Source organism: Sciurus carolinensis, chromosome 4 (genome assembly GCF_902686445.1).
Source record: "Sciurus carolinensis chromosome 4, mSciCar1.2, whole genome shotgun sequence".
In the NCBI taxonomy this organism is placed as follows: domain Eukaryota; kingdom Metazoa; phylum Chordata; class Mammalia; order Rodentia; family Sciuridae; genus Sciurus; species Sciurus carolinensis.
The window spans coordinates 12,682,578-12,697,167 of NC_062216.1; the positions used below are offsets into that span (position 1 = coordinate 12,682,578).

General features: G+C 39.3%; 1 protein-coding gene across 1 annotated transcript in view; it reads left to right on the top strand.

Moving 5' to 3' along the window:
* LOC124982178 (formin-like protein 20) overlaps positions 1-14,590 on the top strand; it is a 60,662-nt gene that overhangs the window by 26,747 nt on the left and 19,325 nt on the right. Inside the window, exon 3 of the mRNA XM_047548436.1 lies at positions 7,224-7,507. The gene's annotated coding sequence lies outside the window, so the exon portion shown is untranslated. The remainder of the gene's footprint in view (positions 1-7,223; positions 7,508-14,590) is intronic.

Consider the following 14,590-nt stretch of genomic DNA (forward strand, 5'->3'; position numbering starts at 1 on the left):
GCTAAACTATGAAACTGTTAGAATACAGCAGTGAGTATTTGTGACTTTGGGTTAAGCAATGTTTTTGGTTTTGGTTTTAGATATGACAAAAATACAAGTAAAATATGAAAAAGAAATGGATTTCATAGAAATTAAAAACTTTAGTGCATCAAAAGTTACCATCAACAGAGTGAGAAGACAATTCACAGAATGGGAAAAAATATTTGCCTGCTATCTATCTAAGGCATTGGGGGGTAGCTCAGTGCTAGTGTTTGCCTGAGCATGCCCAAGGCCCTGGGTTCAACCCCCAGCACTGAAGAAACAAGACGAGCCTGCCCGTCTTTATGGATTCAGGCTGTATTAGAGGATGGAGTGACTAAGAGCCAACTCCTGCTCGCACTCAGTAGAGACCTGAGAGCCCAGCTCTGCACTCACAAAGGCTGAATGGAGGCCTGGGATTCTACCCCACTGGCAGTGACGAGGTGACGCTCCCCTCTTCCACTGCCCCGTGGTGTGAGAGGAAGCTAGTTAAAACAGAGTCTCTGCATCTTAGTTAAAATCCAAAGTCTCACAACAAAGCACTAAAGCATGATTTCAACAGGAAAACTTTTGTTATATTTAGGACCAGAAAGATCTGAGACTGAAAGAAGATATAATTGATGTCAATGGAGAAATGACAGAGTTACTAGAACTAGCTGATGAAGACTTGAGAAGTGGAAATGATGGAATACTTGAACGAAGCACGCTTACAACAAATGATGGAGGGTCTCAGCAAATAATAGAAGACAAGTGAAAGCAGCAAATGAAAATTTCAGAACTAAAACACTGACAACCAAAATAAAGAATTCAGGGCTGTTGATATAGCTCAGTTGGTAGAGTGCTTGCCTTGCAGGCACAAGGCCCTGTGTTCAATTCCCAGCACTGCGAAAAAGAAAGAAAGAATTCACTGAGCCAGGTGTGGTGGTACATTCCTATAATCCCACCTACTCAGGAGGCTGAGGCAGGAGGATACCAAGTTTGAGATCAGCCTCAGCAACTTAGCAAGACCCTTTGTCAAAATATTTTTGAAAAGGGGACAAGGAACCTGGGGATGTAGCTCAATACCGAAGAGGGAAAAAAGAATTCAGCGAATAGGCTCAATAGCAGAATGGAGGGGACCGAAGAATCAGTGCCCTAGCACCGGAAGCAATGGAAATGAATCTGAGGAAAGGATTCACTCTTATTATTAAATATACATTAGCGGCACATTTTCATAGATGCCTCTTAGCAAGCACAAGTTGGAGAAGTTTCTTGTATTCTCCATGAACTGACAGTTTTTTTTTCTTTTTCTTTTTTGGTTTAATTCAGGAATGATTGTTGGATTGAGATAATCACCAGGTTTTTGTTTTCCCAGTTTGTTAAAATAGTGAAGCACATTAATAATTTTTTATCACTTGTATATTAAAAAAATTTATTGGTGCATTATAATTATACCTAATAGTAAGATTCATCGTTACAATTTTACATGCTCACGACATAACAATCATTTACAGTTTTGCAGTGTTGGGTGTTGAACACAGTCTCACCCATGCTAGGCAAGCCCTCTACTACTGAGCTACATCCTCAGTGAAATCATTGATTTTAAATGTTAAATCAATTTTATATCGCTGGGATAAGTTCCTCATGGTCATCACATACTCTCATTCTCATATACTCTTCAATTTGGTTTACTAAAATTTTATTAGGAAATTTTGTGGTTTTGTTCACGGGAGATCTTGGTCTACTGGGCTGTATGTGCGTGTGTGATTAATATCCTTGTTTAATTTTGGTTAATGTTGGTTTCATAGAATGGGTTTGGGTATAGTCCCTCTTCTTTAACTTTCTAAAAGTATTTTTATAGAATTAATATGATTTCTTCTTTAAATATTTGATAGAATTCTGCCAACCGTGCCTGAAGTTTTCTTTGTGAGATTTAAAAATATATACATTTAATTTCCTTAATGCATGTGATTTGGGTGATGTTATTTTTTCTTCATTGAATTTTGTAATTTGTGTCTTTCAGTAAATTTGTCAACTGTGTCCAAATTTTTAAACATATTGATGTACAGTTTTTCATAATTTAGGCTTATTATACTTTTCTCCCTCCAGCATCAGGGATTGAGCCCAGGGTCCCCTGCATGCCAGGCGGGCGCTGTGCTGGTGAGGGGCATCCCCAGACCCTGTACCCCAGCTCCTACTGTACTTTTAATGTATATAAAATTTACAAGATGCCAACTTTGCACCTGATATTGGTAATTTAAATAACTCTCTCTACTCTTTCTTCCCACCCGTCCCCAGTCAGCCTGATTAGAGCAGTTTCTCAACATCTGCATTACTGAACCATGAGTGAACTAGAACATTCTTTGACATGGGCACTTTCCCGTATAGATGGTTAGCAGCATCCTGTGCTCTGCCCACTAGGTGCCAGCACCATTCTGAATTGCAACAATCAGTGACATCAGTGACATCTCCAGACTTTGTCCCCTGAGGCCCATGTTACCTCCAGATGAGAAACACTGGACCAGAGGTTTATTACTTTTATTAATCTTTGCAAAATAATGACATTTGACATGATTGTTTTGGATCATTTTTTTGTCTTACACATCTCTCTGTAATGTGTTTATTCTTTTCTCTAACTTTTTCTACATATGGATTAGTTATAATAACCATTCTTATGCCTTATCTGCTAACTCTAACACCTGCAGCAATTCTGGGTTGATTTAGGTTGACTGGTTTTCTTCTTATTCTGGGCCATATTATATATTTTTTTGTTCTTGTTTCTTTGCTTACTTATGTACATTTCAACTGGATATTAAACATTGTGAATTTTTTCATGCTGGATATAAAAATCTGTTTTATTCTGATACACAATGAAGTTACATAGAACAGTTTTTTTTTTGTGTGTGTGGGGGAGTCTCGTTTTACAATTTATTAGGTAGGACCAGACTCATGTTTAAGCTGGAGCAAATTATTTTCCCTTTGGAAGCCTTCTTCCAAGTGTTCTGTCTAATGTTCCATGAATTATGAGGTCTTCCTGACTGGCTGGTCCTTTTCCAAGCTCTGTGTGAGCTCTGCATTTTGCTCCCCTTATTCATTCCAGGCCATTCTCTTCATGCATGGGGTAGTTTTCTCATGTACTGATGCAGAGCTGGACTCTGCTAGTCAAGCCTTTGCTCCTTCCTCTCTGGTATCTGCCCACGGATTCTAGCCGCCTTTGTCCCCCTGGATTCAGCTCTGCCTTCTAAGCTCTGGGAATCCTCCCTCCACATTCCACGTGGGACTCCCTGCCCTGTGCCCCAGCCTGGAAGTTCTCCCAAGGCCTTGGACTGGTCAGTTGGTGCTCAGCTTGTTTCTTTTCCAGCTCTCAGGGACTGCTCTTCACTGTTGCCTGATGTCCAAGGTATTAAAGACCATGGTTCATGTACTCTGCCAATAATTAAGTTGCTTCAGGTGTCTTTTTCTTCCATGTTGATCAGGAGTTCAAAATTATATATCTTGTAAATCTGAGAAAAATGGGTATGTTTTTTAGAAAAATGTAACCTGCCAAATTCACCTGAACAACTAGAAAGTGTAAAGAAAACTGTCACTACTAAACAAATCGAAACACAAATCTATGCAGAAATTAACACCAGGATTAGACAGTATCTATAAATTATTCAAGGAGCAGCTATTTCTAGTCTTATACTGAATGTTTTAGAGAACAAAAGATGAAGAAATTCTCTCTAATTCATTTTGCAATAGTAATATAACCTTGATGACAAAATTGTTCAAAGACAATAAGTAGAAGAGAAAATTTTAAGCCGGTCTTGTTTTAAATGCAAATGTGCAAAATCTAAATCTAGCAATGTGTATTTTGAAAACTTTAAATAAAATTAAATTTTGTCATGCTATCTCAGATTCTTAAGCGACTCATCATCATATTTAGAATCTGAACTCCTTACCGTGCCTCGCAACTCTTTACCCTTGTCCCTCTGTTTTTTTTCTGCTTTCTTCCTCTCTTCCCACACTTTAGTTTCACTATCCACCAAACTCAGCTAGGTGTTTCTCAACTCCAGCTTTTATATTTGTTCTTTGGAACATTTTCAGTCATGATTTCATTGAATGAGCTCTCTGTCTCCCACTTGCCCCCTTAGGGTCTCCCACAATGCACACACAGATCCTCTTGATGTTGTCCCATACTCACTCAGCTTCTATTTACTTTTTGATTTTTTTTCTTTTTACTCATCAGACTTGGTAGTCCCAAATGACCTGTGTTCAATTTCACAGATTCTTTTCTTCTTCTGCCTGTTTGAGTCTGCTGTTGAATCTCTCCAATGGACTTTTCGATTCGGTTATTGTATTTTCGAACTCCAGAATACCTGTTTGGTTCTTTCAATAATTCCTCTTTATGTTCTCATTTTGTTCATTGATTTCCCCAACTTCCTCTCATTCTTTGTCAATGTTCTCTTTGAGGGATTTAAGTGTATGGAAGACAGTTGTTTTAAAACCTTTGTCAAGTTTGTCCTGTTTCTTCAGAGTTTCTAGAAGTTATTCATTCCCTTGAATGGGCCACATTTTCCTGTTTCCTTTTATGCCTTGGGACTTTTGGTTGAAAACTGGGCATTTGAGTGAGCAGTGGTCTCACCTGTCTTGCAGACTGACTCCGTTTAGGAGAAGACCTTCACTGACAGGCCCTGCGCCAGGGCCCGTCTTGCTTGGGCCTGTGGATGTGTCCGTCCCACCCTGTTTCCTCCTGGGCATGGCTGCTTTCAAATGTCTTGTTTTGCTTGACTCTCACTCCTGCTTCTTGGGGCCTTCATCGTCCCCCTGTATTCCTCAATCAGTGAGCTCTTGCCCTGGGTATCCGAGTGTCTAGAGACCTTCTGTGATTTTTCACTAACCAGATCCATTGCTTCCGTGGCTTACTAGTTAGAGATCTGAGCTTCTTTGGACTGTCTGAGCTCTGAGTTAGGCAACAGGAGGACCAACCAATTGCTTGGACAGTACAGGTAGGTTAAAAAGGTGCAAATTTGGTTTGCAGGAAGAGATTGGGGACCAGGTAACTTTTTCCTCCACACTGTTGCCACACTGGGAAGAGAGTTGAGCTCTTCTGACTGTAGCTTTCCCTTGATCTGGCATTTATTTAGTTGCTGTAGTTCTTTGACTGAGTTCAAGAATGCCTATAAGGTTATTTTATTAGCTTTCTAGTTGTTTAATGTTTCTGGGAGGAAGAGAATGCTTGGAGCTTGCTAGTCTACCACCTGGTTGATGTCTTGCCCTTTTAATCCCATCTTGTTATCTGCTTCTCAGAGGTCACGGACTAGCATAGATTTGTAAAGTGTTTGAAAGGATTTTGTCTTTTCCCTGAACACCAGAGGCACTGGAGATTTGGGCCGAGGAATAACACGATCTGATTTATATTCAGACAGTGTTTCTACTGGCTGTTCCCTGAATGGCATCAAGAGAAAAAATAAGTAAACCAGTTAGAAGGATATTACAATAGTCCAGAAAAGAGCTATTCCTGGCCAGGAACAGGGTTGAAACAGCAGATGTCATAAGAGTCTGAATATATTTTATAAGGAGAGTTGATGGAGTCTGCTGACAGATAGGATATTAAGAAAAACAGACAACTGGGAGACTTGACTTGCCAGTGGCAGAAATAGTGGGGAGGTAGAGGGCAAATATCAGGTGCTCGGGTTTTGTTCTTGTTTCTGTTCTTCTGTGGTATTGAGGATTGAACACACAGCCTCACACATGCTAAGTGCTCTAACACTGAGCTACATCCTCCAGACCTTTTTATTTTATTTTGAGACAGGGTCTCACTAAGTTGCCCAGATTGGCATTGAACTTGTGATCCTCTTGCCTCAACCTCCTGAGTAGCTGGGATTGTAGGCATGCACCAACAGGAACTCAGTTTTCAACCTGATGATTTTGAAATGTCTATCACACTTATAAATGGGGACTTACTAGTGTGCTTAAAGTCTAAGGGGGAAGAAGATGTCAGATAGCAAAAAGATAGGCAGTTAAAGCTATGAGACTAGATGCATTTTCACAGGGAGTAAGCATAGAGAGAAGACACAATATATCCAAGGGCAGAGCTCTGGATATCCCAGCGTCAAGAGTTCAGGGAGGTGAGGAGCCAGCAGAGGAATGTTAATAAAGGTAATCCCATAAAGACATTCACAAAAGTCTTATTTTTCTAATTTATTTCTTTGAGAGAACTAACCTACAATAGTTCTCATAGGATTTGTTTATAATTATTAGGTTTTGTAGTATATTCACATAGCTAATTAATAGTCACGCTAGCAGTTACAGGATTAAAACCTGCCAAGTGAATGAATTACAAAAAACCACTATTTATATTTGTCAGACCCAGAGACATAGATTTTAGGTCTTTGTTATAACTTAAAAATTCTTTATTGGTATTATGTGCAAACCATGGATATGTAAAAGTTTATATATATTTATACACATACACACATACAAATAAACATAAATATACATGTACATATGTATGTATGTGTATTAGCATTCTGCAGAGAAAGAGAACCAATAGGATACATATACACACATATACATATATATGTCATATACATATGTGTAATACGTCATATATACACATAATATAATTATATGATAATATATATCATATAATATATGATTTATTTTAAGGAATTGGGTCACTCGGTAGTGGAGGCTAAGTCCCATTGTCTGCAGTCAGTCATTGGGGACCCAGGGAAACCAATGCTCTAGTGTCTGTAAAAAAGCCAGCAGCCTCAAGACCCAGAAAGAGACAATGTTCCAACTCAAGTCCAAAGGCAGGGAAAAGTCTGCTGTCCCACCCCAAAGGAGTTCCTTCCTGCTGAGCCCTTTTGATCCTATTCAGGCCTCCAACTGATGGAATGAGGCCCACCCTCTGTTTTAGATATCCTAGAATTAGTGTCAGTTCAGAGTCTCTCTCCAGTTTTCCCTGGAAGTTCTGATGAATTCATTTTCCCCAATGTGCAGTAACCTGGTAGAAGCCAGAGATCTCTGGAGGGAAAGATTTTGCAGCACAAAATTTGATAGTATAATGGAGTCCTTTTCAAGGGATCCTAGTCTGCCCTCTAGTCAAGGGATTCTAGGTCTGTAAACTGGCTGGACTCTGCCTTTAATTCCAGTTAGACTTTTCTACGCTTGACCTAGGACTTCTTTGCTCATACAGATCAAGGAAGAACTTATTGGGTTCATATCTATTTCACTTTTAGGAATGCCACAGCCAACCCACCATGCAGGGCTCAGACCATTCTGAGAGCAGCTGTCCATTATGGTAAGTGCACCCATCTTGCTTCTGTCAACTCGGTGTCCCTGCCTGGGACTCAGTTACCCCCAGTGTATGTGAGTATCTCCATTCAGTGACCCCAGATCTCACTGCAAAATATCACCTGCGGAGAAGACCGACCGCAGCTCTTCAAGCATGCCTCTGCTTCCTTCACAAGTGTGTTTCTCACTGTTGTGGCGACAGGTGTGTCTTCTGGACCTCCCAGTGTAGGTGAGTAGATCTCTTATGACAACTCTGCTCATAGTCCAATTGCTCAAAGTCTCTGGATCCCTTCTTCTGTGTTAATCCAAGGCATGTGGGCTGGGGCTATAGCTCAGTTGGTAGAGTGCCTGCCTCGCATGCACAAAGCCCTGGGTTCAATCCCCAGCACCACCAAAAAAAAAAAAAAAAAGAGCTCAATCCAAGGCATGTGTCTCGAATTTCCAGTTCACTTTTGGTCCATGTTCCAGTCAGTCAGTCAATCAACCAAACTGCTAGAGCCCTATCTAACTCCCTGAGCTGCAACCTCCAGTATGACCTGGCTCCTTTGCAACAAATTTGTCTGGACGCACTTTTGCGTTCCTTTCAACATTATCTCCACCCCACACATGTTCCCCAGATTTCTGTTTGTATAAGTTAGAAAACTCGAATCGTTCTTTTGGAGTGCAGCACCCTTCCTCAAGGGTCACACTTTGTGTCTCATCTCTAGGGACTCTGGAGGACTTGGTTCTAGTTATGGGTCTAGAGGTAAAGGGGGGTGGTGTGGTGGGCCCTGAGGATACTGAACCTTGTTATGTGCAGCAAATGCCTTGGGAGAGGTCACCTCAGCTTCCTCAGGCAAATTCAGAGTCAATCTCCTCAGACAAGGGGTGGGGGGGAAGGCTGCCTTCTCTGGGGTGGGGAGGCTGACTCTATTGTGAGCCTCCCCTACTGGGAAGGAAGACATACCAAATTTAGGGGCTTACTGTCCCCTGTTTCACTGGGGTCTCCCTACACATTTCAATTCCAGTGTCCTGAATACATTCCTTCCTGCCAATACTGCCACTTTAACATAAAGACCCTCAGAGACTGGAAGTGCAGTTTGTATTGTAATTCCAACATAGAGTAAGACTCTGAGTCTAATTTTCAGCAGTCTCAGCCTGCAGCTATAGGAGATTCGGATATCCTTCAGGCACTCTTACCTTTTTCTTTTTCCATTTGATTTGATGACATTAGGTGCAACCAGCCAATCTCATTATGTTAGTTTACCAAAAATGTTCTAAACTGTCATAGACAATGTCACCCACTTCAGGTGATATTTTATGTGTTGCTATTGTCAAATCATTTCCCAGACTATGAATGCTCTCTTTACTACTGAAAATAGGTAATTAGTGTCTTTAAATATAATCAAATTAGAAAGACTATTTCAGAAACCCAAGAACCAATTTGGAGAACTCATCCCTAAAATTATGTTCCTCCAGAACCACCTTCAGTACCAAGACACAGATTAGTCAGGGCTCTTCAGAGGCAGACATATCCCCAAATATGCAGTTGACAAGCTGGAGACCCAGGAGAACCAATGGTGTAGTCTTGGCCTGAAAGTTGTCGCATTTGGAACACAGAAAGAGCCAGTGTTTTACTGAGTTAAAAGACAGGAAGAAGACTGATATCTGTAACTGAAGGTAGTTAGGCAGGAATTTCCTCCTTTTTTTTTGGTACCAGGGATTGAACCCAGAGGTGCTTAACCACTGAGCCACATCCCCAGCAGCCCCCAAAATTTGAAAATATTTTTTATTTAGAGACAGGGTCTTGCTGAGTTGCTTAGGGCCTTGCTAAATTGCTAAATATACCAGCTTTGAGCTCATGATCCTCCTGCCTCAGCCTCCTGAGCCCCTGGGATTACAGGCACTTCACTGTACCTGGCTAGGAGTTTCCTCTTATTCAGTCCAAGGTAGGCCTTCAACTGATTAGATGAGGCTCACCCACATTAGGGAGGTCGATCTACTGATTCAAACGTAAATATCATCCAGAAACATCCTCACAGACACTTGCAAAATAATGTCTGAACAAATACCGGGGCACCTCATGGTCCGGTCATTCCTATATGAATATTTTTTCTATTTCTGTGTACATTACATAAGGACTACCTGGAATTCTTTCATAGAACACGTTACTTGTTCTGTAAGAACTGGACTTGCCATGGGAAACAGATTCCTGTAGCTGAGTGCCTTTATGTGCTGGGTCAAGGAGAAATGCTGTCGCACACATAGCAAGAAGTAACACTCGGAGTTAACTTTTCACTCCACGGTTCTGTATCTAATTGTTTGATGAATCACAGAATGTGGAATTCTAACTAAATCTCATTTCAAACCTATTTGCCTATAATAACTTTTTCTTTAGCAAGGAGTTTGGCAATTCGACCATGCATCACATAAAGAGATTTGAGCAAGAAATACATGGTGGTTACTTGGGGTTCTGAATGCAGGTTCCACTGTGGATCTTTTGAATTCAGGATAAAATGTAGGTCAGCGTGAGCCATGCAGGAAGCTGTGGCAGACCCGTAGTATCTGGATTGTTCTTTCCACGTTAAAGATGGGGAATTAGGTCGTGTGATTTTACCTAAGTGTGCTCTGCCAGCCGATGACAGAAGTAAGGATATAACTTAACGGGCTGGTGAACATACCATTGCAGTTCATCAGACTTTCCTGGCTCCGATTTAACGACCTAACATTCCGTGGAAAATCCTGGCTTAGTAAATAATCCCTACAGAGACCCTTTTGTGGTGCCAATTAAAAGGTTTTTCCTGGCCACCTTTTTGTTCTCCTTCCTTTCTTAGTAAAACTTTCTACATCACTTGCCTTGACGAGATTCATTCAAATCGCTTGCAGAGTCTCCAGGTGGGCGGAGTTCGCAGGTGCAAGCACAGTGCACTTTCCCTGCACTGAGAAATGCTGCGTCTGCTTTCAGTTTGGTTAATCTTTTTTTTTTCTGATTATGAAAAAGGAATATAAGCTTATATAAAAAAATGATAAAAGCATAGTGAAGATAATAATAATTACAGACATTCCCCAAATCAGAGTTAAAAATTTCCATTCTCCTTTTCTATGCTTACTTTAAACATAAATTGACAAAATGCGTGTACACACGCTCACACACACACACACACACACACACACACACACAAACAGACTGACACACAGTATGTAGGTACTCACAGTGTAAAAAACTCATGCTGGAGTGTAAGCTGCACAGGGACAGAGATGTTTTCTATTTTATTTTCAATTGTTCTCTGTATCCTACAGTAATGTCTGGCATTTAGTAGATGCCCAATAAATGTCTGTGAATGAACAAATTAAAGTAAAAACCTTTTTTTTTTTTAAAGAGTGTTGAGTGTTAACATTTCCCCATATTATTACATACCCTTTCATGGCATTTCTTAAAAATATTTTAAGGTATAACTTATATACATTAACTTGTTCCTGAATTACATGTGCAGCTCAGTGAACATTTACATACGTGTTCATTCCACTACCCCCTCCCTAGCCACCCCACAGATTCTTTCCCATTCAACACATCCACCTCCTGGGATCTCCCTTTGGACTTTAATCAGTAAAGTTTATTTTTGTCTGCTTTTGAACTTTGTATGGATAGAACATTTTTCAAAGTACTCTTTTGTATATGCCTTTTTTTTTTTTTTTTTTTTTCTGAGTACTAGGGATTGAACCCAGGGCCTTGCACATGCTAGGCAAATGCTCAACCACTGAACTACTTTCCCAGTCCTTCATTTTAGTTTAAGACAAGTCTTGCTAAGTTGCCCAGGCTAGGCTTGAGCTTGCCACCCTCCTGCCTCAGTCTCCCAAGTAGCTGGAATTACAGGAGCTTGCCACTAGGCCTGGCTTGGTCTGCCTTTTTTCACACAACATAAAAACATCACGCATATTGTTGCAGGTAGCAGTGACTCTTCTTTGTTGTTGCTGGCTAGTATTCTGCTTTATACATACACCATGATTTCTTATATCCACTTTCCTGTGGACAGATAGTTGGGATGGTTCCAGTTTGTGTAACTAGTATGAATAAAGTCACTGTGAACGTTCTTGTATGAGCCTTTTTTACTTCTCTTGGGTACCTAGCAACATATGTCAGGATAGGAACACAGTTAGGCTTAGTAGCCAGATCATTTTCCAAGGTGGGGAAAACAGTAGACACCCTCCCAAGTGGTGTAGGAGAGTTCTGAGTTTTCCACATTCCTCCCAAGGCTGGGTGTTCTTACCTGTAGTTCCTGGGGTGAGTGGTGGTGCTATTGTGGTTTCCATGCACAAACCCTGATGGGTAATGGTGCTGAGCTCTCTTCCTGTTCACTGCTGTTCAGACATTCCCTTAGGTGAAGATATGTCTCTTGATGAACAAGTTTAATAAAATCCAATTTATCAATTCATTTTCTTTGTGGCTGAAGTTTTTAGCGTTCTACTTAAGTAAGTTTTACCTATTCTGAGGTCATTAAGGCATCTGTCTATATTTTCTTCCAGAAACTTGATAGTTTTACCTTTTACATTTAACTCTGTGATCCACCACACATTAATATTTGTGTATGGTGTTAGCTAGAAGTCAAAATTCATTTTTCCATGTGTTTTAGTCAGTTTTTTCACTGCTGTGATCAAAATACTTGACAAGAACAACTTAGAGTAGGGAACGTTTATTGGGGCTCACGGTTTCAGATTTCTCAGTCCATAGATGGCTGACTCCATTGCTCTGGGTCACAGGTGAAGCAGCACATCATGGAAGAAGGGCCCTGTGAAGGAAACCTGCTCAGCTCAGGGGGTGTTGAGAAGCACAGAGAGGAGGGAAAGATAGACAGGGTAGATGAACCCTTCTAGGAACCACCCCAGTGACCCATCTCCTCCAGCCACACCCCACCTGCCACAGTTACCACCCAGTCAGGTCATTCAAACTAGGACACACTGATCAGATTAGGGTCTCACCATCCAGACATTTCACATTCCTGCTTTAACAGGAGCTTTTCTGGGAAACCTCACATCCAAATCTGGAGGCCATGCAGTATCTAATTGCTCTTTTACCATTATTGAAAAGCTCTTCCCCTTGCCCCGGATCTCCATTGGTACCATGTTGTAAACAATGCAGCTGTGTGCTGTGGATCTATTTCTGGGCTTTCTTTTTTGTTCTGTTGGTTTATTTGTCTTTGTCCCATTGGAGCATCATTTTTAATGGTTGTAAAGCTTATTTGTTTTATTTCCCCCATTGTTAGCTACTTACTTTGTTACCAAACTTCTCTTTTATATGCATGAATGCCCCTAGAAATCAGGCTTTATGCAAATCCATGGCTCTTTTCGTATGGTAAATTACAAACCAGAATAGCTAAATCTGAAGCATGTACATATTTTAAGTGTGTCCTATTTATTTTCAAATTTCTATCAAGAATAGGTTAAATTAAGCTCTTCCCAGCATTTCAGGACAGGGTTCCTTTCTGTCAATACCTACACATTTCTTTAAAAAAATCTGTCAATTTATTTTTGAGCTTGGGGCAAAATGTTTCTCAATTTTTTCTTTTTTCTTTTTTTGCTGGGTTACTATTGTGTCAAGGATAGATTTAAAAATGTGAGTATAGTCAATAGTTATTTGTTTCCTACTTTTTTACATTATGTGATTACATACTTTTTCTATTTTCTACTGGGATACTTGTCTTTCCATGTGTTAGAAAGAACTGATTGAATATTTAATATAATAACATTTGTCTGTCATATTTATTGAACTTTTTTCATTTTTTAAAATTTAAAATATTTTTGTATTTTTTTAAATTAAAGGGTAATTTTTAGTGTTTATATTTTTTCAATTTATTCTTCAATCTCTTTCATTATAAATTTGTCCTTAGCATCATGATTATAAAATCCTTTTCTATTCGAAAGTGATTAAATATTAACATATATTTCCTTTGATGTTACTTAGGATTTTTATTGTAAGTTCTAACAAACTATAAATGCATCTTCATTTGAATTTAGTGGCATTACATTTCATATTAATTAATTAATCAATTAAGTAATTATTTTGGTACTGGGGATTGAACCCAGGGGCACTTAACCACTGAGTCACATTCCCAGCCCTTTTTATGTTTTATTTTGAGACAGGGTCTCCCTGAATTGCTTAGGACCTTGCTAAGTTGCTGAGGCTGGCCTTGAATTTACAATCCTCTTGCCTCAGCCTTGGGGATTGCTGTGATTACAGGATTGTGCCACCATGCTGGTCATACTATTATTTATAATTAAAAAAAAATCTCTATTTTACCTGTGTTCCTAGTTTGTTTTCATTTGTAAACTTGTTTATATCACTCTTCCTATTTTTTCTGTCAATCATCACTATTTTTTTATCTTTTCAAAATATCAGTTTTTCTTGTATATTCTTCTTGTTGCTCCTTTAATTGATTTCTTGTGTTATCTTTAGTACTTTTTCTGCTTTCTTAGGATTTACACTGAAGACATTTCAAAATTTAATCTTTAGCTCATTATTGCAATTGTTTTTTCTTTTCAAACTAGGCATTTAGTGTGCATTCTGGCCTCTAATGCTGCTTCAACGTCATATCACAACTTTCGGATGCATTTTTATTTTAAAATTCCATTTCATTTCTTCAGTGACTCATGAATTATTTGGAAGAATGTTCTTTGGTTCTTAAGTAGAGATGGGTTGGCACCATCCATTATCTGTGTCTCCTCAGTGTCATGGTGTTGTGGCCAGAGGACTCTGTTGTAGAAAGCTAACCTTGCACATAGGTGGTCCCTATCTCTGGACGGTTTGATGATTTCTAATTGTTGCCTTCAGTTTTCTATTCATGCCACTGAGGTAAGGCTTGCTCAGGGTGCTGTTTGACTTTGCTATTAGTAATCTTTGGTCTGCCAGATCTATTAATTTCTGAGAGAACTGTGTTAAAACCTCCTAGTGCAGAATTTGCATTTACCCTTTTATTCTTATAACCTTGAAAAGTTGTATTTTATATATTTGGAACATACAGAGAGTTAGGTATATATGATTAGAGTTGTTAAATCTTTGTGGCAAAGTGTTTTTTTTTTTTTAAATTTTCAAGTAATACTTTTTTTTTTTTTTTTCCTTTTTAGTGAAGTCTATTTTATTTGTAACCATTGGAGCAGCATCAGTTGTCTTTTGGTGAATTACCTGGTGTGTGATTTGTGTGCATCCATGTGTATTTTAATTGATTTAAATCAATTAAATTTCTGTATGCTATTTTATTTTAATTCTGTCTCTTATAAATAGCATATATCTAGTGTGGATGGAAAACTATATACACTTCATATTCCATGTGGTAGAAAT